The 26,194-nt window shown below is 38.7% G+C and overlaps 1 protein-coding gene across 1 annotated transcript in view; it reads left to right on the top strand.

Moving 5' to 3' along the window:
- The window catches only part of ZFHX3 (zinc finger homeobox 3), a 1,392,145-nt gene that overhangs the window by 562,698 nt on the left and 803,253 nt on the right, over nucleotides 1-26,194 (top strand). The window contains exon 6 of the mRNA XM_064580652.1: nucleotides 12,468-12,534. The gene's annotated coding sequence lies outside the window, so the exon portion shown is untranslated. The remainder of the gene's footprint in view (nucleotides 1-12,467; nucleotides 12,535-26,194) is intronic.

The following is a 26,194-nucleotide window of genomic DNA, read 5'->3' as shown; positions in this document are numbered from 1 at the left end:
CACCTCAGAAGCGGCGAGTATCACAATATCAGCTTCAGGAAGAATCTCAAGGTTACTCCTTATATTAATGTCTTTACTAGTTGAAAGTCAAGTTAGTCACTATGGCAGAACCTGGTGCTGTCCCATCCATATCCTGAGGGCACTGACCTCTTGACGCCGAAGGCTACTTACTGAGAACAGTTGTGACTACTTGCCAGAGCATAGTTTTTTTCTGATTGTGTGCTCACCTTGGACACCACGTAGGGCAAGCCAGAATTGCCAGAGAGTTTGTGCCACCGGAAGCAACCATCAACCAATGGCAATTAAAGGGTTGATGGATACACCCTACTTCTTCCCTAGGTTAGAATAACTCTGGGGTGAATAATACATTATATCCCAGACTCGTCAGTGGCTCCAATCACCCACTTAAGTTTAATTGTGGCTTAAACTTAAGTTGAAGCTCCAGTTGCCCTCTTACTCAATGATGTGCCCTCATCATCCTCCTTCCCTTCCATGTTTCGTGCCCTAATGGCCTACTGGTTTTTCCCAGGAGGACCTACCAAATAAACTACTTGTATTCTAATTCTTGTCTCAAAGTCTGCTTTTGGGAGAACCTAAACTATAGCCAAATTTAAGTTATCTCTTGGCATAAGAGAGTTTTTGAATCCCTTGCCTCTGCTGTGCTGCTCCTATATGTTTATTTTGTTCCTTTGGCCTCTGGTCCACCTGATTCTTCTGGGGAGGGTGGGAATGATTGGGTGAGCAGGATAGAGGGTAGTGGGGATAACAGAGTCAAGGCAGGGAAGAGGAATAGTGTGTTTATTGAGCACCTGTTGAAACCAGGCACTGGGCTGTATCAGGTGCTTTGCAAACGTTATCTCATCTCATTCTCTTGACAGCCCTGGGAGGAGAGGGGGTAGGTGGTATTACCTCTGTTTTGGAGATGAAAGAAACTGATATGCAGAGGGCTTAAAAGATGTGCATAGGGTTACAAAACTGCTAGTGAGTAGAACTAGGTTTGGGACCTAAGCTTGTGTGTGTTCTTTCCTACCTGCCTTCCTAGAGAAAGACTGGGACCAACAGCCAGAAAAACTAGGTTTGAATCCCAGATCTTCTATTTACAAGTTGTATGGTCTTGGGCAAGTACTTCACTTTCTCTGGAATTGTTTTCTTATCTATCAAGTGGGAAATGAAAAGTGAGGAGTGATTTTCATGAGAAAACATTTTATTTACTCTTAGCCAGTTGGGTGCACTGAAATCATTTGATTCTAGACAGAGACAAAAAATAGTGTAGGTGTATGTGGCCAGAAGAGCTCCTGAAAACTATCAGCTGGGCAGGAATGGGTGGGGCTGAGTGAAGTAGAGTAGTTTACTGCTTTTTGGTAATCACTGGTGTAAATAGCTCTGCGGTGATGAGACAGAGTTGTGTATCTGAGCAAGTTGCCCTTGTCCCTTGGGGTGGTCAAGCTGTGGATCTGATCTACCTCAGTGTCGTGAAAAACTTGGCTCAATCATGGCTGTTTTTTTTCCGTTGGTCAGTCAATGGCTTAATCATCATGTGGCCTTTCATTTCATATTTGTCACTGTCAAGCTGACTTTGTATTTTGGAAAGCTTCCAGCATTCATTACCATCATGAAAAAGAAGAGAAGTTCGTATCCCCAGCATCAAGACTTGGAAAGCTGCTCAGAGGGGCCGTCCTTGCTCTCAGGATTTCTCCTTTCAACCCGAAGAACTTGCAAACACATGTATTAAAAAAAATGCATAGTTATTTGAGTCTGCAAGATTGGAGCCATGACCTTGTCCAGAGTTGGCCTGCAAGATAGACAGGATTGATAGGCGAACTCGGGCACTAATTGATTTATTATTTTCTTTTGTTTCTTCTTACGTTAGGATCCACTTGTGGGTGTTTTGTAATCAGTCACGAGACATGCAAACTCACAAGTTGATTCCTTTAGTAGCTGTAAGATAGGCAAAGGATTTCTAAGAAAATCTTCTCATAAATGGAAGACTGGCATTTTATTTTGTCTATTGTAATTGAGCTCCTCACTTGGAAGAAGAGCATTTTGCACTGACTTACAGAGCTTCCTTTATGTGACTGATAAACCTGAGTTTGTGCTTATTAGAGGCCAGAGTGTGGCCTTCATGAGAAGAAAAATAGCCCAACTTTCATCTGATACCTTCTAGTGCAGGATAGAGGCCAGTCTGTATTCTCACTTGTCACTTTCTTGCCGGCTCTGGGCTTGGGAGCTATCCAGGAACACTTCATGATGCGGCTCAAACACAAATGTCTCGAGAAGCCCTAATCCAAAGTGAATCTTTTATAAATAATAAACAGCAAATAGGCTCCATTTAGTTATATTAACCCCCAAATAGGTCAGGCACTCTGTTTAAAAATGCAAACATCACAATAAAAAAGATTCCCTAGATGCAGAATTTGATGTGTACGTGCAAATTTTCTGGACGTGGTACGGGAAAAAATAGCCCACACCTATGCTTCACTGCTTAAAATATTTATATATTATCTCTGAAAAGTGCTACTTTTGAAGTGCTATTTATTATAAGCTGATAGAACTCAAGGGCTCTCTGTCCTCCTAGAAGTCCTTATCTTTCCTGATTGCTGAGTAGTTACTGCTAACTTTACTTTCTGAGACCTATGGAGTCCTCAAGAGAATTGTAGTTTTGTGCCAAAATTTTTGAGATTTCTTGCTGAACAACTTGGCATTTGTTTGCGATCCTCTTTAGTTTCATCAATGGGTCTAATTTCACATGTTAAGAATCTTATTGTTTGCCAGCCAAAATAAAATAGCATAGTTCAAAACTATTTATACAATTCAAAACATTTTTTCATTTGGAGCTCAGTTAGCTTGCCTTTCTGCCTCAATTGTATATTAACTTCTCTTCTTTCATGCCAGGAATAATTAGACAATTAAGTGCTGATGCCCTGGAAATGAAAGGGCATATTTTCATTGAAATTCTCACCTACAAAAATTTGTAGTCTAATTCACATTCCCCTTAAAATCAAATGAGTAAAGCATTCCATTGTGAACTCTAACATATAGATCCTAAAGTATTTACACTTAGACAAAGCTAGGGCACGGTAATCCATTTGAGCAATGGCAGTAATTACTTTGTCCCAAGGAAGAGTAATTCTTGCAATTAAAAATATACAGAGGTTGGGTGGGACAGTTCTGGATTTCCTGATTTGCTTATGACTCAGCCATTACCCATGTCAATCGTGATTCTCTTGTAATGATTTCAAGAGTACATAAAGCTGCATGATGTCCCACCAGTATTTAGAGAGAGAAAGAGAGACAGCCTTCATTACTGTGTTGACATCTCCTGACCCTTTAAAAACTAGTTACTTCTTTTAAAACTTCATTTAATTCCTTCTCTTTTCCTCTCTACCTCTAGAATTGCCATAATTAGGAGATGAAGTAGAAGCCCAGTTTCATTGGGATCCAGCTTTATATTTGGCTAGATTCATTCATGTAAAAAGGATGCAGTGCTGCTCCCAGTCTAGTCCATGGGGTCCCCTCTGTAACTTCCCATTTGAATAGTGCCCTGATCTCTAGGAATCTCTTAAAAAATGGAACTCTTCAAGTTTTAGGGAAGAGTTCCTACCTCCTCTTGCCGACACATGCCTTCTTTCCTGTCACTTCTACCACGTTCTCTTTGTTAGAAGCAAGTCAGTAAGTCCAGCCCACACTCAAAAGAGGAGAATTAAGTTCCGCTTCTTGCCAGGAAGAATGTTGAATAATTTGTGGGCATAGTCTGAAACCACTAGAATCCTGGAGAAGGATTTCAGGCAAAGGAGTGATGCGGCTCTCCAGTAGAAAAAGGTTGGTCTAAAAATAGGGTGCAGAGGGTGCTGAAGGAGAGACTAAGTTATTTGATTATAATCTCCTTTACCCACTAAACCTGAAACACTATTAGGGCAGCGACCACATCACTATTGATTGCCCAGTGCTTCAAACCCTTGCATGTGAGAGGCGCTCCTTAAATATTCTTAGAATGACTGCATCAATGAATGAGTAACTCAATACATGAAAAGTTAACGAAGAATGAGTGACTTGGTTACATAATTGGAGAGATAGCATGTCAAAATGCGATGGATAGAAGAGGTTCTCTGCAATCATACTGCCTGGGTTCAAATCTGGGCTCTCCCGTGTACCGGGTGTGTTTTCTTGGGAAGTCACCTAATCTCCCTAAGCCTCATTGTAAAAATGGGAATATTAATAGAACTTATCCCACAGAATTATTGTAAGAATTACATGATACTGGTTATTAGGTATAATATTAGGTACATAATAAACACTTAATGTTACCTGTTATTATAACTGTTTTTAATACTCAAGTTCTCTAGCTATTAAATGGGAGAGCCAAGAGGTGAATCCCTATCTGTTTTATTCAAAATCCCATAGTCCTAATTTTTGCACCTTCAAGATTGGAGGTAATACTACTCTTTCATAGGTAGTAAAGTTTAAACTCATAGTCAATATTTTGATATAAAAAGTACTACAATATTTGGGTTTTACCAAGTCCTGGGCATTTTTGTTTAGTTGTGGTGGAAGATGATGGAGCTTCTTGAGGTTTATTGATTTAGCTGCTTTTTCTAGGCTAGCTCTTAGAAAACAGCACGTAATATCACCAGGACCACTTTTAGAGAACACTTGTTTTGACTGACGAAGATACATAGCAAGATCAGTAGCAGCAGCAAGAACCCACTCAGATTCGTGTTTACGACCAAGAGATCCCATGCACGTATGTTGGTGAACAAGTGAGAAACCTTTCAGTGCTTATGGATAACCGTTTCTTCTGTGCTTTTTGTTTTATGACATTCAGTTTGATATAGGGGGAAAATGGATCTATGTGTCAGTTGTCTATTGATGAGTGACAAACCACCCTAAACCATAAAAGCTTAAAAGAATAACCATTTAATTTGCTTGCCAATCTTTAAGCCGGCAATCTGGACTGGGCTCTGCTAGGCAGTGCTGCCAGTAGGTCTCACCTGGGCTTGGATGGCTGGAGTGGAGGAGATGGTCTAAGATAGCCTTGCTCTCATGTTGCTGACCCTAGCTATTGGCTGGACCATGTTTCCAGCATCTAGCAAGAGGTTATTCACATCATGGCAGTCCAAAGAGGAGAAGTCCCAGTGTGCTAGTGCTTTTCAAGTCTCTGCTTGTATCATGTTTGCAGATACCCTCTTGGCCAAGAAAGTCACACGACCAAGACCATATTTAAGAGGCCTTTTTTAAAAGCCCATATTTAAGAGGTATTTTTAAAAATCTTTTTTTTTTTTTTAAGATTTATTTATTTATTTGGGAGAGAGAGAAAGAGCGAGCATGAGTGGGGGAAGGGACAGAGGGAAAGAATATCCAAGGAGACTCCCACTGAGCATGGAGCCCGATGTGGGGCTCGATCTCATGAACCAGGAGATCGGGACCTGAGCCGAATCCAAGAGTCAGATGCTTAGCTGACTGAGCCACCCAGGCCCCCCGCCCCCCCCAAAAAACACTTCTTGATGGGGGAGCTGCAGATTTGCATTGCAAAGGGCTGTGCATTGTAAAGGAATGGGAGGAATCATTGTGGCCATTTTTGCAAACAATTAACCAACCACAAAGTGGAAGATGGTTTCAAGTTCATGTTTGGAAGGTGTGAAGCAAATCCTTAAAAATCTTTTGAGGGGTTCGCAGCTCAGAATTCTATCTGGTACAGAATTGATTTCAAATGGACTTCTTATGTGGCTGCTTCAAGTAGGTTACTAGGGGGCCACATAGTGTTAGTTGGTGATCACTGAAACCTTAATGCACATGCCCTGTGCATGGATGCTAACATGCAAGCAGCTCTCAGTCTGCAATTCCAGCTTGGGACTGTTGGGTGGAGGCTTTTGCCTTGTTTCCACTTCTTCTTTTTTTTTTTAAAGATTTTATTTATTTATTTGACAGAGAGAGACACAGCGAGAGAGGGGACACAAGCAGGGGGAGTGGGAGAGGGAGAAGCAGGCTTCCCGCCGAGCAGGGAGCCCGATGTGGGGCTCGATCCCAGGACCCTGGGATCATGACCTGAGCTGAAGGCAGACGCTTAACGACTGAGCCACCCAGGCGCCCTGGTTTCCACTTCTTAAATACTGTATGTCTCCAGAGCTGGGTAAGCTTTGCTAATGAAACTTCATAGTCGTGTTTTCCACGGTTTCTTAAGAAAATTAAAAACTCCAGGAAACTCTCAGAAATTTTATTTATACCATCAGACTTATAACATAGAACTCCTGATCCAGCCTTCTCAGGGACCTGCCATGCTGTGCCCAGCCCATCTCTCTGACTCCCGACCCTGTTAAGCTCTGCATCTAAGTGAGTCAGCTGGTTAGATGCTGAGCAGGTGGTGGGGGGAGGGGGAGGGAGATAGGAACACAGGCCTAACTTCTGCCACAGCCAACCAAGCATCTGCATGGTGCCTACCATGTTCCCTCACTTGTTAGATCAGAAACCGTACCTGCTGCATACCCCACCACCACCACTCCCTGACCTTGCAGCTCAGACATGCTGCAAAGCCAGTGACCCCAGGAAATCAGTCCCATGTGATTATGTGGCTGCTCCCTGGGATGTGCTGAGTGAATACGGAAATCTGGGGGCTTCCTAAAATGTTCCTGTCCTCATGGCATAGAGTGTGAAATCACTGTAGTCTACACAGCAGTGACATAGAACCTTAACGTTTCCAAGTAACCCTAAATTTGTGCCTCTAGGTTTAATTTATTATGTTTTGGGACAACCAGCATCAATCATTTGGCAAATATTTCTTGGATCATTTTAAATGGGTTGATTTGTATTAAACTCACTCAACTGTGTTTGCCATGGTGTCACACGTCCTATGAAATTACATGTTCTCTTATGGGTTGGGGGCTTGCAACTGAAAGAAAAAAACTTATGGTCTTAAAGACAAAACTACAAATATTGTGGAAATTTGGGGGGCTAACAGAAGAAGAATTTTTAATGTTAGCTGTTCCTAAACCTTTAGAGGCTGCTGCTGATATTTCCCTTGCTATGGTACAGGAACAGAAAATACACTGCTGGGCCACTTTGTAGATTAGCTTTCATTTCTTGACATTTAACAACACAGTCTACATTTATCTTGGAACAAAAATGAAGTTTGGAAACCAATTAAGATAAAAAAAATATAACTTAAAGGAAAAGGTATAATATGTCTCTGGTAGCATCCCATTTTCTGTTCTCTAAATAGAGATGCTAAAAATTGAGCTCCCCCTTCCTACAAAAAGGCTCTTTTCTTACAAGAGTGATGAATGGGATGGGCCAAGGCCAAGACCCCCCCCCAAAAAAAAACCCAAATAGCTGTGTTATGTTCCTTTCCTTTATGCTAAGGCTGTAGACTTTGGGACTCTCCTAAAGAAGGGCTTTTGAATCCAGACATACATGCTACAAACATAATGGTTATTCTAGTGGATGTCCCACAAGTGCAGGCATGCCTCCTTCTACAGTTAGTTCATGCCTGCTGAGCGGGAGCCCTGAAGCTCATCCTAAACAGAGGGGAGGCTCAGCCTGGATGCTTACAGAATGGCTGCGAGGGCAAGACCCTTGTGAATTAATCACAGTGGGCAGCGCTAGGGATCGATCACTTAATTTCATCGAGCATTAGTTTCCTTAACACCTGGAGAGCATGTAAGAATTCCCTAAGAGCTTTTGGGTTTGCCCATTGCTACATGTCCAAGTTTTCCAAAAATGGGTTATGCAGGATTCTAAGCTCTGGATATTCCTGGAAAAGAAAAAGGATTTATGGCTGGAAGGACCCGTATATATTATTGTCTCCTTGGAGATTTGCATGAGCATGTTAAAGGTTCAGAGAAGCTTTACATAAAAAACAACTGTTTAATTTTGAGTGATCTTTCCTACACATATGTGAACACAGATTTCGTCTTCTCCTGACATGTCGTAACACCCCACACTTCAAAGAGTATTACATATGGATATTCTAACTTCGATCCTTACATGAAGCCAGACTCTTAGAGGATGGATCTTGTGGTGTTAGCTCCTTGCAGAAGACCATTTTCTGTGCTGGTTTGCTGCTGTGCCATCAGCCTACTCAAGGGTCATTTCAGGAAAGAAGAACAGGGAACTTGGCATTATATTCATTGTGGGCATCTCATTCAGTGTGTAATCCACATTGTTACATAATACAAAGACCCACAGAGAAATTTCTCCTTTCTATTGTGGACCTACATATTAATTTCTTACGTCTGCTGTAACAAATTTCCATGAACTTGGTAGATTTAAACAATGCACATTTATTACCTTAAAGTTTTGGAGGTCAGAAGTCTGAGATGGGTCTCCCTGGGCTAAAATCAAAGTGTTGGCAGTGCTCTGTTCCTCCTGGAGGCTCTACTGGAGAATCCTTTTCTTGCCTTTTCCAGCCTCTGGAGGCTGCCCACATTCCCTGACTCATGGTCCCTTGACCATCTTCAAAGCCATCAATAGGCAGTCTAGTCTTTGTCATGATTCCAACTCTCTGGTTCCTCCCTCTTCCACATTTAAATGGCGCTTGTGATTACGTGGAGCCTACCCAGATAATCCAGAGTAATTTTACTATTTTGAGGTCAGCTGTTAACAACTTTAATTCCATCCACAGCCTTCAATCCCCCTTGCAATGTAATCCAATATATTCATAGGTTCTGCGGAAAAGGACACAGACATCTTTGGAGAGCCATTATTCTCTCTACCATAACCCAGTAGACATGTCATTCTTTTTGCTTTGGCTTCTAGGCTGCTTAGAGCTATTTGGTAACTATGTGGACCTTCATCTTATTTTCCTATTATAATTTTCTTTTTTGTTCCTATATCCTCATTCTCTTCTCAAATTCATGTTATCACACATGCCCACACATGTATAAGCCATGTTGAAATGTAGTAGTACTAACAGTGAACCTCTAGAATAGGGGTAAGCAAACTATAACCCATGGGCCAAATTCAGGCCACCTCCTGTTTTTGTAAATAAAGTTCTTTTTTTTTTTTTTTTAAGATTTTATTTATTTATTTGAGAGGGAGAGAGAGGAAGCCTGAGTTGGGGGCAGAGGTGGAGGGAGAGGGAGAAGCAGACTCTCCGCTGAGTAGGGAGGTTGATGCGGGACCTGATCCCATGACCCTGGGATCGTGACCTGAGCCGAAGTCAGATGCTTAACTGACTGAGCCACCCAGGCACCCCAAGGGCTTTGAGCTAGTCTTAACATGTCACATATCTATAAATGGAAATTGTATATTTACCTATAATATGGTTTCAAAATGGAGAAACATTTTAATAAATACTATTTGTGTACCAGACAAAATTATAATTTTACTTTTGAGAATAAAAATGTTGGAAATCTCTAGAGTGTAGTCGGTTTCCAAAAATAATGCAATTGTTATTTATCTTTCTTTTAAATCAATATATATGAACTATGAATTGTATAGAAGATAAAAGTCTTTGTGACCATTCCAAATGAAATAGACTTGAATTTTCTTCTAAAGGGTGTTTGCATTTTGAGCAATCTCCTCTCCTCTCCTCTCCTCTCCTCTCCTCTCCTCTCCTCTCCTCTCCTCTCATCTCTTCTCTTCATTTATTTTTAAGTAATCTCTCTGCCCGATGTAGGGCTCAAACTCACGACCGCAAGATTAAGAGTCACATGCTCCACTGACTGAGCCAGCCAGGCGCCCTGAGCAATCTTTCTTCAAAGTAAAACTCTTATGTGCCTTGTGGCTAAAAATCTAATTTTGAATGCAGTGTGTACATGGAAGGAAGCACTGAACATTAAGTCTGGAAAACAGGATCAGGTGCTTGTCATAGGCACCTTCCGTCTGAGAGTGCTTACATTAGGTAATACTGAGTGTGCTTAGTGGTCAGCAAGGTGTTTTCTCTTTTTCAAGTTTTACTGAGCTATTACTGATACATGAAAAAATTGCAGGGATACCTGGCTGGCTCAGTAGGTAGAGAGTATGCCTCTTGATCTCAGGGTTGTGAGTTTGAGCCCCATGTTGGGTGTAGAGGTTACTTAAAAATACAATCTTAAAACAGAATTGCACACATTTAATGTACACACCTTGATGAGGTTGGGCTTATGTGTACACCTGCGATACCGTCACCACAGCCAAGATGCTAAACATATCAGTCACCTCTAATATCTTTGTGTTCTTTGGTGGATTTTTTGGTAAGAACATTTCACATATTTTAAAGTGCACAATACCAAGACTCTCTTGTTAACTGTAGGTAGTATGTTGTACAGCAGACCTTTAGAATTTATTCATCTTGAATAATGGAAACTTCAAACACCAATCGAAAAACAGTTCCCCATTTCCCCTCTCCTCAGCTTCTGGCAACCAACATCCTATTCTCTGTTTCTGTATTTTGACTATGTTAGATTATCTCATGTAACTAGAATCATGCAGTATTTGTCCTTCTGTGACTGACTTATTTCACTTAGCATCATGTCCTCCAGGTTTGTGCATGTTGTCACAAACGGCAGAATTTCCTTATTTTTTGAGGCTGAGTAATACTCCTTACGGAAAGTATTATCTTTCTATAATGGCTCAGAAACAGTAACTAGAGGCCAAGACTCAGTTTGCTCCAGACTCCTGATTGTTCTGAATTATTTTTCATTCACTACCTATTGGTTCTTTTTCTTCCCAGTTTTGGTTACCCCATCCTTCCTAATCTATTTTAATCTCCCCGTGTTTCAGGTAACTGTAATTTTAATGAAACAAGTCTTTTAAGGCTCATGCTTTATTTTTTGTTTTAAAATTTATTTGTTTTTAAATTTTTTATATTTTATTTGTTTAGAGAGAGAGAGCATGAGTGAGAGGGGCAGAAGGAACTGGAGAGAGAGAATCTCAAGCAGACTCCACGCTGAGCATGAGCCCCATGTGGGGCTTGATCTCACGACCCTGAGATCATGACCTGAGCTAAAATCAAGAGTCAGATAGTAAACTGACTGAATCACCCAGGTGCCCCTTTATTTATTCATTTTTTAAAAATTTTATGTTATGTTAATCGCCATACATTACATCATTAGTTTTTGATGTAGTGTTCCATGACACATTGTTTGTGTATAACACCCAGCGCTCCATGCAGAATGTGCCCTCTTTAATACCCATCACCAGGCTAACCCATCCCCCCCAGCCCCCTCCCCTCTAGAACCCTCAGTTTGTTTCTCAGAGTCCATAGTGTCTCACGATTCATCTCCATTTTAAGTAATCTCTACACCCAACGTGGGGCTCGAACTCACAACCCTGAGATTAAGAATCGCATGCTGGTCCCGCTGAGCCAGCCAGGCGCCACAGTTCATGTTTTATTTTTAAAACTTACTCTAGTCCTACTTCATTCATTTGGCAAGACCCTTCTGCCTTGATTTTGGAAAACGATTGTTAAATCCGGTTTGTAGAGTGACCAGTAATTCGATCAATATTTATTGCTCTTCTAAAACTACCATTGTCTTTAATTAAAATGCCTTTTCCTTCCATGAGCTCCTAATGTTCATGTCCATTTCAGTCTCAGAATAATGGTAAGATTCTCATGGAACCATTTATACCATGTTTGACCATCTCAACTCTGGTTTCTTTGCTTAAAAATAAATAATTAATAGGTTGCTTTCTCCCATAAGACCAGATATCCATCAAGAGGTAGTCTATTTCTGGTCTAACACTGTATCGAATAACCAAAACCTTTGTGGTCACTTTCTGCTTCTGCTGTTCTTGCTGGATTTCTGGACTTGTTATTTCTTATTTGGCACTCACTCTTGGCATACATTATCTTTTACCTATGCTCTATGTCATCTTATTTGCATGATGCTGGTGACAATAGGTGAGCCACACAATATCCAAGACACTTATCCCTAAACAGAAACACAAATGAGGCAAAAGTTCACTCAAATTCTGATCTTTTGCAAAAAAGGGTATAGTTCTAGATTGGCTATTTTTATATTAAAATTTTATGTTATGGTTAGGCACATTTGCATAACAAACTCCTACCTCTGTTTCATCCTCAACGTAGAATTCTTCTGTAATTATTTTTGGGGAAGAAATTTGCTGTCACTTACCTTGTACTTTTCTCAGATGGAGACCTGTGAGAAAATAACACAAGTTTTCCTCTCTTTTCATAAATAAGTGCTTAAACTACTCATGAATTGGAATGTATACATCATTGGATTTAATATGAAATGAATTTTTATTCAATTCATTGTCTACCTCTTTTTTGGGAGGGAAGGCCAATGAATAGTACTTCATAGGCTCTCTTTTCAATTAGAAACAGTACTTCCATTTTGAGATGTGAAGCAGTCAGTGTTCATTCTTTCTGGCCATGACCTCCATGGCTTGCAGATTTTTATCAACTTCCCACTGAGAACTCCTCATTTTTAGCCGAGCACACATATTACCACTGTCAATTCTCCTTCATCAGTTTGGTTGCTATTTTTTTAAAATCTTTTTCCTTAAGCCAAACCTTTTTCTTTTTACAGACTTCTGGATTTCTTGAATTCTTCTGTGAACAGAAGAAGAATAAATCAAAGAAGAACTCTTACCTTGGTATGTATGCACGTCCCCTTGGGGATGCTCTAGAATTACCCATGGAATCCTCTTCAGAGTGCCTTTTTTTTTTTTTTTAATTCAAAGTAGTCAAAGTTCGATTTCAGCAGGGAGGGTGATCTCCTGTTTGATTACTTAGACATAGTGATTTCAAATACTTGTGACATGAGAATGAACAACTTACATGTTAATGGCTTTACTTCACAAACTCCTGTGTATTTGTTCTGATACTTGTCATGAATTTGACCTTTGTTACTAGGACTTTGATGCCCTCTGCACAATAAGAAGTACTCATCAACTACTCAACTTTTGGTCCTGGAAAAAAATCAAGCCAGTTGCTAAAGATTCTACTGGTGTGTAGGTAGGGACAGTTGGCAATTTCAAAGGAAGGTATTGTTGATGATAATTCTGTGGTTAGTTATGGCTGGTTGTGATGAGTGTCATGTGGATGACTCATAGATGCACTCCCTCTTGAGACTGAGTGTAACTCTGGATCCCCATTGTTCTAGAAATGAATGAAGCAAAGTAAAGGGAAAGGGAAAGTAAAGTAAAGGGAAAATCCATAGAGTAGTGAAATCAGGTGTTGTTTGCAATTCATTGGATGTTTCTTGGAATTCATTTCCATTTCTGTAGCTAGACCTGAGGATATGGCAGAACTCAGCAGAAGATTGTGGTTTGTGTTTTCCTACATAAGGAGAAAGAAGGGAAGAGAGAGAGAGTTTGAGTGTTAGGGCATGTTGGAAGCAGAACGAAGTTGACATTTGCTATTCCTAAGCCTCTTTGCTATTCCAGAATGCTTTTGACCCTGGGAGCATTTCACTGTCCAGGAAAACATCTTTCTCTTTGTCCTAAAGTATACAAGGCAATATTTTGTGTTGCTTTGGAAATATACTTCTCCATGCTGTGACTTGAAAATACCAACACTGTTAAGAAAGAGCAGGGACTTAGGTGAATGCATCAGACATTCATTTGATGAAGTGTTGAGTAAACCAGATGGTTGATATCAAATGTCTTGATAAAATATTTTAGAAATCAGAGCTGGTTCTCATTAAAAATATAAGCCCCTCTGGAGGGATTTGCTTATGACTTTCTCCATTTTGTTTTCATTTATTTCAAATAGTTTTGAAAATTAAGTATATCTATGAGCACAAGCCAAGCTAAAATTATAGATTTAAAAAAGTCAACGGGCTTGACCCCAGATATCTGATCCCCTATCTGTGGTTCCTGGTCACTGGTGGCCTCATCCTGGTTATCAGAGCAACATCTGCTTAGATGGAGTATTGACATTTGTGCACACTGGAGCCCAAAACACTTGAATTTTCCAACAATGAGAACATTGGATGTTTCTCTTTGTGTGTGCTAATGGTATGGACTGATTTTGCAGAATCACTGCAGCAAGTTGTAAATGATGTATGAAATGAAAAATTCCTGTCCAGTGCACAGAGTGAATATATACAGTTCTATGCAGTTACTGCAGTGCTGGGCTATTTGTTTTAATATTTCCTTCAGACATATAGTAATTTTTTTGGTGAGTCATATCCAGATGCTTGCCATTGGCACAAAGCACAGGTTTCCTTTATATATATTTCAAATGAATTTCAGTCATGTAGAAGTATACTTAAATTAATAGAATACTGGATTTTAGAGGACTTGAGCTTTAAAAAAGAATATTTTTAGGAAAACAGTAGCAATATATTTGTTTTGAAAAATTTGAGAAATGATGAAGAGCCCAAATATTAGAAATCATTTAATCCCATTATGAAAAAATATCCTTTGTTTACATTTAGTATATATCTTTTAAGGTTTTATCCCCTGTGATTAGTTTGCATTCCTAAAAAAAATTATCCTGTTAATTTGTTTGTAAAGTTTTAGTCCTAATTACCCATAAGACTTGAACATCTTTCTGTGACTTCTACAATTTAATTTTTAATCACTGCATGCTCTTCAATTGCATGGCGGTAGCTTAAAGAATTTTTACCCATTCCTCCTGAACAGTGGAAATGTAGGTAGTTTCTAATTTGGGTAATGTAAATAATTTCCTATGTCAATGCTGCAATGTTTATGTGATTGTTGTCATTTTGGTATATATTTAGTAACACCAATCTCGCCTCTGCCTTCCCTTTCAAAATTATCTTAGCTATTATCTCTGTTTTTCTGTTGGATTTTGATGATGATTGGATTATATTTGTAAATGATCAGAGTAGAATTGGCCTCTCCATAATAATACTGAGTCATTCCATTGGAGAACATTAGGTGTCTTTCCATTTATTGGTAGATTTTCTAAGAGGTGTTCATTCTTGCATATCAGAAATAAGCCTAAGTTGTGATAACATTTTATTTGGAGTTTCTGCATATAATGTCTAGGTTATATCTGTAAAGTTCTCTTTTTGTGCCATTTTAGTTACATTTTTTGAACAAGGGTAATTGTAGCCTCATAATATCAATTAACAAAATTTCCCCATCCCCTCTCGTCCTCTTCCCCCAATATCATGCTCTGGAGCAGTTTAAGTACAAGGAGTCACCCCTCTTCTTCTTTAGATGTGATAGAATTAATGTCTGTGTCTGGCTCGTTTGGGGGATAAATTCTTTGAAACCTGTAATTTCCTTTCAAGGGTGTTGACATATTTAGGTTGTTTTCTGTCTCTTATTGAATCAACTTTGATAATTTATATTTCCGTGTTGAAATACCAGTTTATCTAGAGGTGAAATTTGTTAATACAGATGCATACAAAATATTCTGTTACCATTTTAAAAATAATCCTATAAATCTCTTGTGAAGTCACTTTTCTCATCCTTAATACGAATATCTTTATCTTTTTTTTTTTTTTAAGATTTTATTTATTTATTTGAGAGAGAGAGAATGAGAGAGAGTACATGAGAGGGGGGAGGGTCAGAGGGAGAAGCAGACTCCCTGCTGAGCAGGGAGCCCGATGCGGGACTCGATCCAGGGACTCCAGAATCATGACCTGAGCCGAAGGCAGTCGCTTAACCAACTGAGCCACCCAGGCACCCACGAATATCTTTATCTTAATGAGCTTTGCCAGAGGTATTTTTGAAGAACCAACTATTGAATTCACTTACTATTTCCACAGTTTTGCTATTTTCTTACCAGCTTTTTTTTTTTTTTAAGATTTTATTTATTTATGAGAGAGAGAGAGCAATAGAGAGAGCATGAGTGGGGTGGAGGGGGAGAGGGAGAAGCAGACTCACCACTTAGCTGGTGGCCCCACGTGGGGCTCAGGGCCCCGGGATCATGACCTGAGCTTAAGGCAAACACTTAACTAACTGAGCCACCCAGGCGCCCCTCTTACCAGCTTCTTAAGTTGCATGCTGGGTTGATTTTTTTTTTGTCATTTATTAATAAAAATATTTCAAACTATGAATTTTCCTATGATTCCCATTTTAGCTGCATCCTATACCTTTTGATATGTTGGATTCTTTATTTATTAATAAACTGAAGTGGCATTTTTATATCTTCTATGACCCCCAAATTTTTTAAAGATGAATTTGAAATTTTAAAATGGTTGAATTTTAAAATTCCATGTGTTATGATGAATTTCTAGTTTTATTTAATTATCTCTGAAATATACCTGCTATGATGTTTACTTGAATTTTACTGGCATTGTCTTTGTAGAAGAGTATGCCTGATGATCATTGGGAAGGAGTCCATGGGCACTGGAGATAAAAGTTATTTTATTTAGAGAACTTAATCTTATTAATTATATTATCAAGCTGTTCTGTCTCCAGCTCCTTTTTTGTCTTCTTTGAACTTCTTTGACCAACTGTGAAGAAAGTTGAAGTCCTTTATTAATTTGTTCTTACTATTCTGTAACTTATTTATAGAGATATTTGTATTCTGTGAGTCAGCGCAGTATTATTTGAGACATGAATATTGTATATTTGCATTGAACTGTACTCCTCTAATATGAAATCTTTCTTTGAACATACAATGTGTTTTGCCTTGAGTTTTATGTTGTTTAATATTAATTTTAAAACTTCGATTTTCTTTTTATTTGTATCTCTTTAGTATATCTTTGTTCATCTTTTTACTCATCCTTTTGTACTCATTTGTCTTAGGTGTATCTCTTGTAATATACAATTGACTTTAGTTTCATAATCTGGCTTTTTCCTTTTTATTCTTCTCACAGAGAAGTTTAAGGCATTTATAAGTATTGTCATAAATAAAATATTAGCCTTACTATTTTCATTATGTTTTCTTTTTGATTCTTGGGTGATTTTTTCCCCCATTCTTTTCTATCTTTGGGAATATGGATATTCTTTGTTAATGTCTCATAGAGTGTATGTTTTGTATTAAGTTCTGTTTTCATTTAAGTCTCTCAAAAGCATTCTTTAGTCTAACAATCTCTCTCAGATTTAAGGGCAAACAGCATTTTTACACCTTCTAGTTAAATGGAAGAATTTAGCATACTTCCCACCCCATACACATACTACTGCTCTCCCTCAGTCCTAGATCTTGGCCTCTGTTAATAGAATGTGATGTTCTACAAAATTTCTATTATTTTAAGAAATTATTATTCTTACAACATATGCTATTTTTTCATAAAATATTTATGATTTCTATTTAGCTTTTAAAATGGATTTGATATAATTATTTTGTTATTTCTATTCTTTACTGGTTTTATTATTCCCGATTAGATTATTATACTTTATCTTTCTTATTTTGACCTTTTAATTTTTCTTAATCTCTCAGTGAGATTGAATATGGCTTTAGATAATTTTTCAAGAAGGATGCATGGTTGGTTTTCTGAATTCATGCATTTGGGAGGATATTTTTCCATTCTTTCTTTAGGTATACAATTCTTGAGTTGGAATGTTTTCCCTCAAAATTCTGTAATTTTGTTAAACTAATTTTTGTATCAAAGGAGAAGTCTGAGGAAAGGCTGATTTTTTTTTTCTTTATCATGAATATTTGGGGTATGTGTGTTGTTGTTGTTGTTGTTGTTATTATTTTCCCATGCCTGGATGTTTGTGATTCTTGTAACTCAAACATTTTGACAGGATGCATCTAGGTATGGGTTCACCTTGATAATAATCATCTTTTTGATCTGTATTCACTGGGCTTTTTCCAGTTGATACATGTTTTCATCTATTATAACTTAAATTATTAGTTTTGTCCCGTTTATGCTGATCTTTTCAGGAACCCCAGTGATCTAGATGTTGAAACAGTAAGTTCTATGAAGGCAGGAATCATACCAGTTTTGTTCACTCCTATATACCTGGATATATATATATGTCCAGATCTTGGCACACTGGAGACACTAAATAAATATGTATTTTCTAATGGATAAGTGACCTTAATATGTACTCTTTCCTGTTTGATAATTTTCATCTTATTTTTCCCTCTGCTTTTGAGGGTATTTGAGGGAGATGGGCTTTCCAGGAAACCATAAAGCTGAAGGTTATACTTCAAGGTTAACCTGCTCAAGGTTACTTGGACACTGACTTTGCTTCCCTTGTTCCTCTCCCCTACCTTCTCATTAGGATATGGCTTTACTAGAACCGTCTTTGGCTTAAGAACCAGCGGTTTCATAAGTCTGGAATGTTCCTTCTTAACACATAACTCATTTAAATTCTTCCCGAGTGATGATTAAATCTAAGTATAAAGACAAGGTGGGGTGGTTAGGACTGAGGTCAGATCCAAAGGCCTCCTCACTTGGGCAGAGACTATTACTGACAGCTGACTACCTCTGGGTCAGCTAGTTTTTGCTGCATAGCCTACCCTCCATTTAGTGGCTTAAAAGAGCAATCATTTATTAGTTCAGGATTTTGTAGGTGGGTAACTTGGGCTGGGCTCAGTTGGGCAGTTCTCATGTGAGTGCATTCAGCGGCTGGGTCAACTGGGGGTGATCCTTACGCATGTTTCAGGAATTGGAGTCACATATCTGAAAGTTTCTAAAGCAGCACATGAGGGCAAACTCCAATGCTAAGCACTTTCTGAGACTCTGATGACATCACTTTGCTAAGATTCTGCTGGCCAAAGGAATTCTCCTGACTATCATGGATTCAGGGGGTGGAGAAATGACCTCTAGCTCTCAATTGGAGGAACTGGCATGTCTTATTTCAATGCCATGGGTTCAGGGAGTGGGCAAATTAGAGTCCTCTTTACATTCACTATATTCTCAATAGAGACTCTGGAAACCAAAGGAATTCATGCTGAGGGTTATGGGCTCCTGCCTATGTTGCTCTCTTGGCCAACTAAATTGGAACTTAATCTAAACTTACAGTGGCTGTTTGGCCTCTTCCAGTTGATTTGTAGTCTTGAAATGTTACAGTGTGCTTTTTCTACGTTATCCCTCTCATATTTACTGCCTTTAACGTGAATTTACGTCCTGTCCATGAGTTTTTGGTTACATAGTCTCTCTTCTTATCTCACTCATCTTCCTTTTATTCTGTTTCTCTTTCATATCTTATTTCTCCTGACAGTTTTTTGTACTTTTTATACCAAGGTCTATTTTGCTTTCTCTTGTAGATCTGAAACAGTTGAATTTATTTAAAAAATAGTCATTCTATGTTTACTTTGTGCCAGAAGTACTTTGTACTTCTTTAAATGCTAGAAACACACGAGGAAACAAGACTTGGCCCCTGTCCTCAAGAATTCACAGTTGGGTAAGACCTCTGATGTCCTCAAGTATCATATGTTCAGAGGCACTGATCTTCCTTTGAGTTTGTGGACCATTGTTTTCCCTTCTTCTGCAGTAGCCTATCATAGATGCTTTGTTGGGTGCTTGTTAGCAGACTTAGAGGTTTCCTCTTAGGGGTCTGTCTTCTTGTGTGATGGTCAGATTTCCTTCTTGGGTCTGTATCTGGAGGAAATATTAATGCACATACCTCTTTGGTCAAGTCCCAGTTTTTGGGGAGCATCATCCAGAGATCTAAATGCTGAAAGTCTAGATCTCTGTTCCAATATATAAAACACTCTACTTCCCAACATGTACTCCTGTTATTTTTTCTTCCCCAATTTCAGTACTTCAGTTTTGAGGATGAGATTTCCCAGGGAGGTGCCACAGTACCCCACCTCCTCCGCCCCAACCACCACACACACCCTTTTTTTCCCTTTTTTGTACTTAGTGTTTCTGAATGGATGGCAGGAGGGTTAGTGGATAGATTTTTATAGAAAAATATTCTAGCTTATCATAAAATAGCTCTTGACTGGTATAGAAACAGCTTCTAGTCTTCTGATCTCCTAGGTCTGTAGACTGTGAGGCTCTCAGGAGTCTTTCACTTGTTGCTGATGGGGGTGGGAAGAACCATTTGACAGGGGAAATAGGTCTCTTCTTTCCTTTCTGTGCTTTGTTTTTATTGGTAATATTTTATGCACACAAATGAAATACGTTATAAAGCATAATAATGAAATGAATACCTACAAACTTAGGATCTAGCTTAAGAATGGGAACATTAGGGGCACCTAGTGGCTCAGTCAGTTAAGCGTCTGCCTTCAGCTCAGGTAATGACCCCAGGCTCCCTGCTCAGCCAGGAGTCTGCGTCTACTTCTACCTGTGCTGCTACCCCTGCTTGTGCTCTCTCGTGCACATGCTCTCTCTCTCTCTCAAATAAATAAATAATACCTTTAAAAAAAAAATTGTATCACACCAAAGGTAGACTGGTGCTAGTGACAAATTTTCACTACTATGTTTCTAAGATCCATTTATATTGTTGAATGTGAATGTATTTTACTCATCTCCACTGTTGTACAGTGGGAATGCATGATTTAAAAAAATTGTAATTTAAAAGCAATGATTTTTGTCTAATAAGTTGAATGTTGCTTTGAATATTTTAGTATCTTTCTCCTGGTTGTCATGTATAACAATTTCTTTTAGATATATAGATATCTCATTTTCATAAAAGCATATAATTATGAATGTATGAAAGTATAAATGGTTATAAGGTCTTACTTATGATCCCTTTAATGTCTGCAGGATCTTAGTATTGATTATATGCACCTTCTCTGTTTATCGATTTTATCATTCTCTTCAAAAATAACAACTTTTAGTTTTGTTGGTCATTTTCTGTGATTTTTTTTTCTCTTTTACCAATTTCTGCACTTGATGTTAGTAGTGAAACCTCTTGAGGTTTGAAGGGTAGATAACATTTGGCCAATGTGAGAGTGTAATATGTGTAAATATTTGACAGACCTAAAATGTTCTTGATAACATTCATGAGACTCTAGGAAATACTGTTTTAGTGTGTGCTGTTAAAGTAGTTAGTCCTATCAGATACCCTGCATTTCAGAAATGTTGATACAGAAGTCTTCAACACTTGGGATCATTTGATTTCATTTAAGCATGAATAATCATTTCTGAGTGATATTTCAGCCCTTTTATTATCTCCTCAGTTTACCATGCTCAACCGATACCCAGAATGTTTTTCTACCTCTTTCTAAGGTGATGAAATTGTTCTAAAATGGAAATACGCCTCCTAGGGGTGTTTCATTAGAAATAATATGATAGTGCCTTTCTAGTAGATTTTATCTGCCACCCAAACTTGTCTTATATACACAACTCTGTCCTTAAAGTATCATTGATTTTTATTTGCTTTGGTTACCCATATTTCCTACCATGCATTTTTCCCCCCTCACATCTATCCCTTATTCTTGGATAGTATCAATTTTCTTCACCTAGTGTTTCTGTCTTTGAAAAAAGCAGAAGGATGACACTGTTAAATGGGCCACTTAACTGAAGAATGGCATGTCAGACATCCTTTTTCTATATATATATATAATGAGAGACATGTATATAGGTTAATGTATGTATTTATAGAGATGAATATTACAGCTATTTTATGATATTTAAGACTAAATGCCACAGTTGTATTTTTTTAAGTAAGTCTAAACTTCCCTTAAAGGAAAGCTGAGAAAAGTAGTAATTTGAAACTAGTTGGCTTAACTTAAAAAGCTCCCCTGTGACATCGGAGTGTGTTTCATGCAATTGCTTTCTTAGACTTCCTCATTAAAATATTGACTACTCTTTTTCTTCAATAAATGCTAATCCTGGCTCCCATGTACATGTATTTACATTTCACTGCAGGCAGCCTGCCAGGTTAGAAATAAAACCAATTTGTTAATATCACTATTTCCTTTTCAGCAAAGAAAATATACATTAAATTAAAGACCTTCTAAAAATAATAAGAAACGGCTCCTGTTGATACCAACTATTTATTTGTCTCTCTGGCTTAGGATGTGATGGCTCATCTTTATGAGCCTGCATTTCTCTGCTCCTCTCAGCTCTAGCCATCTCTGCAAAACTCTGGCTTCTGAAGGATCCCTGTCATGGGCCCTGCATGTCCCTCTGCCTCCTTCTCCCCCCACCTTTCCCACTGTTGCATTTTTGCTGGTCCCTGCCAGCACCTCTTTGAGAGTGCAAGACGCTATTTTTAAAAGAGTGAGAGCCGAGTATGGTTAATCCTGGCTGATAACATGCTGCTTTGCTGGAGCATTCTCTCCAGAAATCTTGGAAATCTTTGAACTGCAAGAGGGTCCCCATTTGATTTATGATTCATAAGTGGATCAGTGTTATTAAAATCCACAGGAGCCCTTTGTTCATTTAGTCCTTCTGGGGGCCACCCGTCACGCACTTGCCTACACTGTTTTGCTCAGGAGCACCTTCCTGGAGCCCATAGCTGTTTCTTAAATAATCCTTTGGTAGAAAGCAACTAATTATGCAGCGGAACATCAAGGAGTTCTAGTAACTCTAGAATGTTTGTGCACGTTGGCTTATCCAGACTTGCAAAGTCAAGTGATTTTTCAATAAAGCTAACAAGTCATTAACCTTATCAGCATACTTTGCCTGGCTGGATGCTACTCTATACTTTGTTGAATATTTTATTTATAAAATGGATTGATTGTTCTTTAGTATCATTCTTGTGACCCATGAGGAAAAATGAGTCTTTTGTGAATGCCACCGTATAGTTGGTGCCAGGAAAAGTGAAATCTGGCATCTAAAAATTGTTGCACATATTTGTTAGTTTCTCCCGATTTTTCTGTTTATTTCATTATGTTTTCCCTGTTGTTTTCTTCTCTCGTCAATGTTGGCCTTTGCTCTAATAAGGTTAGAAGTGTAAGGTCTTATTGATAATCTTTGTGTTCATTTCTACTTTGGGGAAAATATTAAAGAAAGAAGAGATTTAGCCTAAGTAATTGATTACTTCCTTTCCGGTTTTGCCTTAACTGGCTTTAAGATTTGGGATCCTCAGTTCTTTCCTGCAAAGATCCCATAATGGTCATCAGACTTGGAACTGGTTTCCCCTTTTGAGCTCTCTCATCTTTCATTCTTTTATTCCATCTTACTCCCATTCAGTGTGAATGGAGTTGTTGGCTTCTCTCTTGCATCATTGTTTTTGTATTTTAGATTGGTATAACATCGTGTCCATCTTCTAAAATCCCATACAACCTTGAGCTGGATTCCTACCAGGAGCTTACTAATCCTTCTGCTGTAGTCTTTGGTCCTGAAAGTGTTCAGCATTGAGATACTTCTCAGGAAGACATATTTAGCAGTGCAGTGTTGTTCCATGAGGAAAACCGCCTCATCCAGCTGGTAAGCAATTTATGCCCTGAAGCATGAAGATTTCATAGGCCTTGTAATTGTATCCTTCCTGGTGTCCCTGCAGGTGCTATTTTTATTCATATAAATATTTAATCTTCTATAAAACTTATTAAGCTGTTGGCCTCAATAATATTTTTTGGCAGCGAGTTCCCTAGGTTAAAGGGACACAGTCAAGTACAGCAGCTTAGCTCAAGATCACAGTTTTAAATAAAGGTATAAAAGGTGATTTTCTGAGATTTTAAAAAAAGACTCCAGCAAGGCTGTTTGGGGTTCAGCTTTGACATTTCCCAATAATGCTGCCACTGTTCTAGTAGCACTGGGTTGCCATTTGAGAGGCCAGGAAGCGAGCTCAGTTGAAACTATAGTGAAAGTAGTAGTTAACATATGTTTTTTTTCTAGACCTAGTAAAGAGGAAGAGCAGATAAAAAAAAGTATGGGCAATGTTCTTCATTTTCTTAGCCTTCAGCTTTCACGTTAAGATTTTTACATGACTTTTAATCCATGGAATTACTTTTCCTTAATAGTCTTCCCTAACCCTCTTTAAGTAGTTGGCTTCTTTTGATGAATACCTCTTTTCTTGTTAAAACAGGGGAAATTTCCTGAGTCTTTTGGTTTGTTGGAGGACCACCCAGCAATGTGTGATGGCATCTTCTAATTCCCTTTAGATTATTATTTGGAGATTAAGTGGAGATTTCCCCAGTTGAATTCAGTTCAGGCAGATCCACACAGGAAATTTTAAACAGAGTGCTCTGACTATCCAGAAGCATGTGCGTTAACTCTGGAGTCGTACATTTCTTCATCGTCCTGGATATTTATAGTGGCGGGTGCATTTGACCTTGAACATTATGGACACTTGTACCACAGAAGAGTCTGGCATACATAGACCTTTTCTGGCTTAGAGGGTGGTACAGCTGAGTTGATCTCTTTTGGCAGCCCTGGTATAAGAAGAGTATGATTGTCAAGGAAGAAAAAAAATGAATATACATGTTTTTAATAGAATGTAAACCATGGGATATATAATGGGAGTTAAAAATGATGAGGAATTAGAAGGGCTATATGAATTCAGAGAAGGAATTGGTTATTGCTGCCCAGAATGCTTCAAGAGAAGCTGGTATTTGGGCTGGGTCTTCAGGATTCTTGAGGTTTGGACAAGGGAAATGGAAGTGAGGGGAGAGGAGGTAACTGGTGGGGAGTACGTGTGCAAAAATGGCAAAACTTCAGCATAATAGGTTTTGTGACTCCTAAAATATATTCTCACCTAAAGAATCATTAATGAAATTAACTGTTGGCTCAGTCCATCTTATGTGGAACTGAATTTAGTGCTAATCTTTCTTTTACTGATTGCTATACATTTTATTGACACACTTCTTTAAAATATTCTTGTGGGTCCAAATATCAGAGCCCTATATTTTCTTAAACACCTTCAACTCCTGTTGCTTAGCAGTTCTTTAGCTTCTTAAGTTAAATAAGCGACCAAAGTGTCATACATGCTGATGGAATGGAAAATGGGATCACACTTTGGAAAACACATTGGCAGCATTTTATGAGGTTAAATATATATGTACCATATGACCCAGAAAACCTATTCTTAAGTGTTTTCCCAAGAGAAGTGAAAACTTATGGTCACGCAAAAACCTGTGTTAAGGTTTATAGTGGTTTATTCATAATCTCCCAACCTTGGAAATTGTCCAGGTGTCCTTCAGCTGGTGAGTGGATAAACAGTGATCTTGCCATAGGATGGAATATTATTTGGCAACAAGAAGGAATGAACTCCTGATACATGCAGCAACAGGGCTGAATCTCAAATGCGTTACGTTAAGTGAAAGAAGCCAGACTCACAAACCTCCTTGCAGTTGATTGCATTTACGTTGCAAAGCTATAGGAATAGAGAATGTATCAGTGGTGGCCAAGGACTGGGGCTCAGGGAGGAGTTGACTCAAAGTACGGTGGGATTTTGGAGGAGCGATGGAACTTTTCAGTGTCCTAGATGTGGTGGTTGTTACTTGACTATGCACCTGACAAAACTCATGAAACTGTACACTAAAAAGGGTGGATTTTCTTTCATGCAAATTAAACTTCATTGAGCCTGACTCTCAGAAAGGAGTAGGCAGTAGTCTGATGTTCACAAATCTGATATTACGACCTCACATTGGTGCCCTGTGGTTGAACCTTCCCTGCTTCTCATAGTACCATCTTCTCCAACCCAGGAACCTTTGTTTATAAACTTCCATCTCCGTTGAAGGAATTTTTATTTAAAACTCCCTTAGAATTTTGGTGGAGATGGTCAAAGACCTGATATGTGGTAATAAGAGCTCTCTTTGAAACACAAGTATGTAAATAAAGAGGTCCTATTTTAGAAAGATTGACTATTTCCTGCATGAATAGGTGGCTCTTTTGAGAGATGGCTATGACATGATAAAATCCCAGGTAACTGATTTTCTGTGTGAATAACAGATCTATAGGCCTTATAAGATGTGGAGATTTGAATCCTTTAAACCAGTCTCCACCTCAACTTTTCCAGATAGGAGTAAACTTACCAGTCCGCTGCCTCCAAATTTTCACCCAGACTGCTTAAAGATTATTGAAGAAAGACCACATAACTTGCTACACGGTACAATAAAAAGTCTTCACAATAAAAATTTTTTGTTCTTCAATGATGTCAAAACATCCATCTATTTATGTCTGGTTTAGAAAGTTGTTTGTGTCCCACTTGCTTTTTTTTTCCCTTAAAGATTTTATTTATTTAAGAGAGAGAGACAGAGAAAGAGCACAAGCAGGGGGAGGGGCAGAGGGAGCAGCAGTGCGGAGCTCTCAACACAGGACTTGATCCCAGGACCCTGAGATCATGACCTGAGCCAAAGTCGGACACTCAACTGACTGAGCCACCCAGGCACCCCTGTACCATTTGCTTTTAAAATGGGTTTGAAGTGGCTCATTTTAGTAAAACAGATATTCTAAAGTTTATCCACTTTGCTGGGTCACATTGCCACTTCCATGCCCTTCACTTTGTTGGAACAGTCTCTCCATATCACCTTGGACAACTTCCTGCCCTCTTTCTGGGTCTCAGCTTCTCTTCTCAAAAGTGAGCGATTACAATGATG

The sequence above is a fragment of the Mirounga angustirostris genome, unplaced genomic scaffold, assembly GCF_029215605.1.
Source record: "Mirounga angustirostris isolate CCGP_5_RB_7025 unplaced genomic scaffold, mMirAng1.0.hap1 SCAF_16, whole genome shotgun sequence".
NCBI classification, from domain to species: Eukaryota; Metazoa; Chordata; class Mammalia; order Carnivora; family Phocidae; genus Mirounga; species Mirounga angustirostris.
This window is presented reverse-complemented; position numbering and strand designations above follow the sequence as displayed.